Consider the following 5,381-nt stretch of genomic DNA (forward strand, 5'->3'; position numbering starts at 1 on the left):
TAATTTCTAGTAGAACCAATCATGCATATATATATCATCAATGTCTCACAAACCATCATATTAATTAATTCACACATACACACATGTATGGCTATATACAATTTCTCCTACATATGCATGTTGCCTTCGGAGCCAGTGGCATTATAGCCTAATTGGTGCCTTCGGAGCACGATGACAATTGGAAGTGGTTTTCATGGGGGCGGTAGCAGGTAATAGTATTCTCCCTTCGGATTTATGACCTGGTCGAGCAAAAATCCCGCTATTTCCTCTTGAAGTGCTTCTACGCGCTCCGTTTCTAGGAGCTTCGCCCGCACCTCTCTGAACTGTTAAGAAGGAGATCAATATGCATGTGTATTAGTTGTGTGACTAGATATCGATAATGGTGTAAAAATTGTGAATAGTGTTTTGACAAGCGTACCCATTCCTGTCTTTGAGATCTGCTCCTTTCGGACGCCATCATGCGAATGTTCTCGCAAACGCAGAATGCACATAGATCAGTCCCCTGCGCCTGCTTCAGGGCCTTTACGAGAATGGAATTTGATCAGATAATAATTAATCAAGCATGATAATTAAAGAGATGGCAGCTAGCTAGCTAGCTAGTACTACTTAATTACTTACCTTGGATCTTCCCCATTTAAGCTTTTCTTTCCATTCGCCTTCCGTGACCCTGATGAACCTTGCCCAAGCCCTGCTCGCCGACAAAGAAAATGAATAAAGGGGTTATTAAATAGTTCATATCATGAAATGATGAACTAAATAGGCCGAGATATATAATCAATAATGATTGAAATTACATGTTGACTATCCCAAACAAGATGTTATAGTCAGTTTTTTCTTTGAGTAGTGAGTCCAGTATTTCAACTTTTCTGGCGTCAACTTTAATGATACACAAGACCCAGTGAAATCTGCATGCACACACGTTTGCATGTCTTAATTAAGCGGGCATATGTAAGCAAAAACATGTAGCTAGCTAGTAGGCAAAAACAGAGAATTTGTAGTACAAGACAGTGTGACTCACTGGAAGTTGTAAGGAAGTAGTATATCTTCATTGTATTTGAGGCGCTTCAAGAACTCTAGCATGCTGTCCTCTACGGCCTTTTGATGACGTTCATCTATTTTCCATGTGTATTCATTAACGGTGTTTGGGTCAATGAACCCAATGCCATAGCGTCCACCTTTTCTCATTTCATACATCTTCATCCTGCATATAATACCACAGAAAAGAATATAGTGAGGATAATTACAGGTAATGATTGATCAAAAGGATCACTACAGCTAGCTTGAGACTTAAATTACAGAAAGAAATCACTTACAGACAATAGCAACTGACGATAGATTTGTCGAGTGCGTCTTGATTGTATAACTGAAACAGTTCAGAATACTCAATGGACACAGCTTTCTCATGGTAGTAATGCTCCTCCTTGACATTCACCATGAGGGACAATCGATCGGAAATCTTGGTAATGTTCATGTACCATTGATGCAATTCATACATTCTCGTTGGGAGGTTCTTGACCTTTTCTGGCTCGACCAAAGGTTGGCCCCGAACATATTTCCGTTTTATTTCATCCTCTCTAAGCACAGGCATGGGCTCGATCTCGAGGAGTTGTCCAACAGTGATTTTGAGAACTTCAGCCTGCATTATATGCTCCTCCGTTATTACCACATTGCCCACCTCAGGAACATAAACTGTTTGCCCACAATAATATTGGGCGCGCGTACTGTCACGTGTTGTTGGCACAACAAGCGAGGGGATCGATTGCGCCGCCTGTTCTCCCAGCTGGGGAATGGTTTTCCCGCATTTTTTGATAGCTGCTTCTTGTTTGCTCGATCCCGAGCTCGCCTCCTTACGTACACGTGCTCGATTTAACTTCCTGATGTGGCGCTCATAGTCTGTGTCAACAGGCTTGGGAGCTGGTGGTTGAGCCATACGAATGAAGTGGTCAATCGTTTCCTCAGGCACTTTCTCCCTTGGCGGCGTTGGCGGTTTCGGTGCAAAATGGGCTTCCACCTCGGACTTCGATATGGCTGTGATTTCCTCCTCGGACCTGTCATAAGCCCTCTGCGGAAGAGGCGTGAGGCTTGGACCATATTTATATCGCTTGCCTCTGCCTGTACTTCCTGTACTACCTCGACTCGTACCGCTACGCACCATAGCTGCGGGGTGTCTCTTCTGTGATTGCTGAGGCGGCGGAGACGGCTGACGGGGCTGAGTTGGACGAGGAGGAGTGGCCGCCTGAAGCTGTGCCGGACTTGGAGGAGGAGTGGCCTGAGGTTGTGCCGGACTTGGAGGAGGAGTGGATGTCTGACGCTGTGGAGGACTTGGTGGAGGAGGAGTGGCCTGACACTTTGGCGGACTTGGAGGAGGAGTGGCCTGACACTTTGCCGGACTTGGTGGACTTGTAGGAGCGGGAGACTGCTGACTCGGTGGCGGACTTCGACGAGGAGTCGGCTGACGCGGTGTCGGTGGCCTTCGAAAGATGATGCAATCCTTTTTCCATAGGATGATACGATGTTTGGCGTCTCCGAGAAAGCGCTCGTCGTCACCTCCAGGATAGTCAAGCTCTAGCTCCGAATATGGGTCCACCACCTCATCAACCAAGACACGAGCATAGCCCGCTGGAATCGGGTTGCAATGGAAGGTTGCCTCGGGGGGATTTGTAAAAGTAACGGCGTCCGCCACCTTCATGGATATGTTCTTCATTTTGACGTGTAGCTCGCAGCTAGTGTTCTCCGTGATGTCATCCACGGGGTATCTACCCAGCATTGCATCGTCTGGGGAAGAACCCACGCTGCTTCTCGGCATGGAAGGGGTGGTGCTATCCAATGCTGGATCATTCGCTAGCTGCTGCAGCTGCTGACACCCCCTTTGCTGGGTAAGTGAGTCGATCTGCTCCTGCTGCCGCTGGAATTTGACTACCAATTCCGCTTGACTTGCTTCTAGGCCTTGAAGGCGTTCATAGTCCCGCTTCCTCTGCTCCTCCTCCATCTTCCTCTTCTTCTCCTCCGCAATCTTCTTTCTCGCACGGGTTCTGTAGTCGGTGTTCCAGTCTGAAAACCCCTCATACCACGGAATAGCGCCCTTGCCTCGTGTTCTTCCCGGGTGTTCAGGATTTCCCAGGGCACGCGTAAGCTCGTCGTTCTCTCTGTTGGGATGGAACACCCCCGATCGTGCCTCTTCTATTGCAACAAGTATCACATCGTCGGCTCCCTTCAGACTTGCCCTCGTCGAAACATTGCCTGTCTTCGGGTCCAACTCCCCCCCATGCGCATAGAACCAAGTCCTGACCCTGGGGGGCCAGCTCTTAGTAACCGGAGTGGCACCTGCATCCTCCATCTCTTTCTCAGACTTATCCCACTTAGGCATTGCCACCGCATAGCCACCTGGCCCCGGCTTATGGAACTTATCCTTTTTTTCGGCATTCTTCTTGTTTATTCTCGACCGTTCCTTAGCTAATTCCGAATCCTTGAATTTCACGAAATCGTCCCAATGAGCACGTTGGTTCTCTAGTGTTCCCTCGAATACTGGAGTCTTCCTTCCTCCCTTGACGTACTTGTCCCATTCACGATTCTTGTGGTTCTTGAATGCAACCGCCATCTTCCTAAGAGCAGCGTCCTTGACTTTCTGCACATCTGCTTCTGTGAAATGATCTGGTAGGGTGAAATGTTCCATGAGAGTATCCCAAAGCAGATCTTTTTGATTCTTGTCGACAAAAGTAACATCTGGACGTGGAGCAGCGTCCTCTTTGCCTTTTTGTCTTTTGTCTTTTGCTGGCTCTCTCCATTCTTGAAGGGAGATCGGGAGTTGGTCCTTCACAAGAACTCCGCATTGACGAATGAACTTGTCCGCAATCTTCTTAGGCGCTAATGGTTCGCCATTAGGTTTGACTGCCTCGATATTGTACTTTACGCCCTCCTTCAACTTTTTGTTCGGGCCTCGTTTTGTCCTTTTGCCTGAAGATTTGCTCGATCCGGATGGCTGAAAGAACAAAGATCGATTCGTTAATATATCTTCAAGTCATTTAAAACATGTGATGATCACCAGATAGCTGCTTATATAAATATATATACCTCGCCGGTCTTTGTTGTTTCAGGATCAACATGTTCTTCGTCATCGTCATAATCGTAGTTCATGACTTCATCAATTCGGTCGTCACGATCGAATACCTTATCACCCTCTCCGGTGTTGTTTGGAAATTTGGAGCCGTCATAATCTTCTTCATTCTGATCATCATCTGGCCCGCGTATCATATCGAACATGGTCTGTTCTCCCTCTCTGCCGGTATTGTCTGCCATAGCTTTTATTTAACTAATTCAAAAGAAATATAAAACAATTTAGTATTCAAATTACATCATCTCGAATAATAGATATAATCTCGAATACTTCGTCTAGAATAATAGATATAATCTCGAATACATCGTCTCGAATAATATATAATATTGAATAGTACATCACTGGCTAGCTAATTAAAGATCGAATACTACAGAAGAATCTAGGACACTCGCGGTTCCTGCGGCACGGGCGGTGGACACCCAAAGAGAAGGAACCCTCACAGGATCATAGCTGAAGTGAGATCCCCGAAGATACTGCCAGGTATTGGAGAACCTGCCGCCCTCTAACGCAACCATGTAGCGATGGACGTGCTCGTCCTCCTCCCTGACACGGCGACGTACCACCTCCGGCGGGGCCGGGTCCCTCCGAACCGAAACTGGCCCACGCGAACGCCACCAAACGAGATCAGGGTCGACGACGGGACCCAGGGCCGGGTTCCTCATCAAGCGGCGCACCCCTCCAGGCAGCACCTCCCAGTGCCAGCCCGGCGGAGCCCAGTCCCGGACATGGGTCGGCTGGACGTCGTCGCGGACGGGTCGACGGCGAGGATGCGGGCCGGGCATCGTCGAGAACAAATACTAGCTATATGCCCGCAAAAAGTAATATTTTTTAATGATTGGATTTTGATAACTAAAATTTCTAACATTTCTACTATTTCAAAAATCTATATACTATTTCATACTAATTAAGCATCTAACACTAAAAACAGAAAATACAACTTCTATACATCCATTAAAAAACTGAAAAACAACATTATATAAAAAATTCCATACTAATTAAACACTAATTATATCCATCTAACATGCATTCATACATATATAAAGTGAAAAAATAATAATCTAAATAATCTAAACTAATTAAACGTACAAAATACGTATATACTAATTAAACACTAAATAATCTAAACTAATTAAACATACAAAATACATATGTACGTGTGTGTGTGTTCATGCATGCTTGTGTGTGTGTGTATGGGCTCGGGGAGGGGCGGCGCCCATGGTGGCCGCCGGGGGCGAGGGAGAGGGGTTAGAGGGGGAGAGCTCACAGC

Source organism: Triticum dicoccoides, chromosome 5B (genome assembly GCF_002162155.2).
Source record: "Triticum dicoccoides isolate Atlit2015 ecotype Zavitan chromosome 5B, WEW_v2.0, whole genome shotgun sequence".
In the NCBI taxonomy this organism is placed as follows: domain Eukaryota; kingdom Viridiplantae; phylum Streptophyta; class Magnoliopsida; order Poales; family Poaceae; genus Triticum; species Triticum dicoccoides.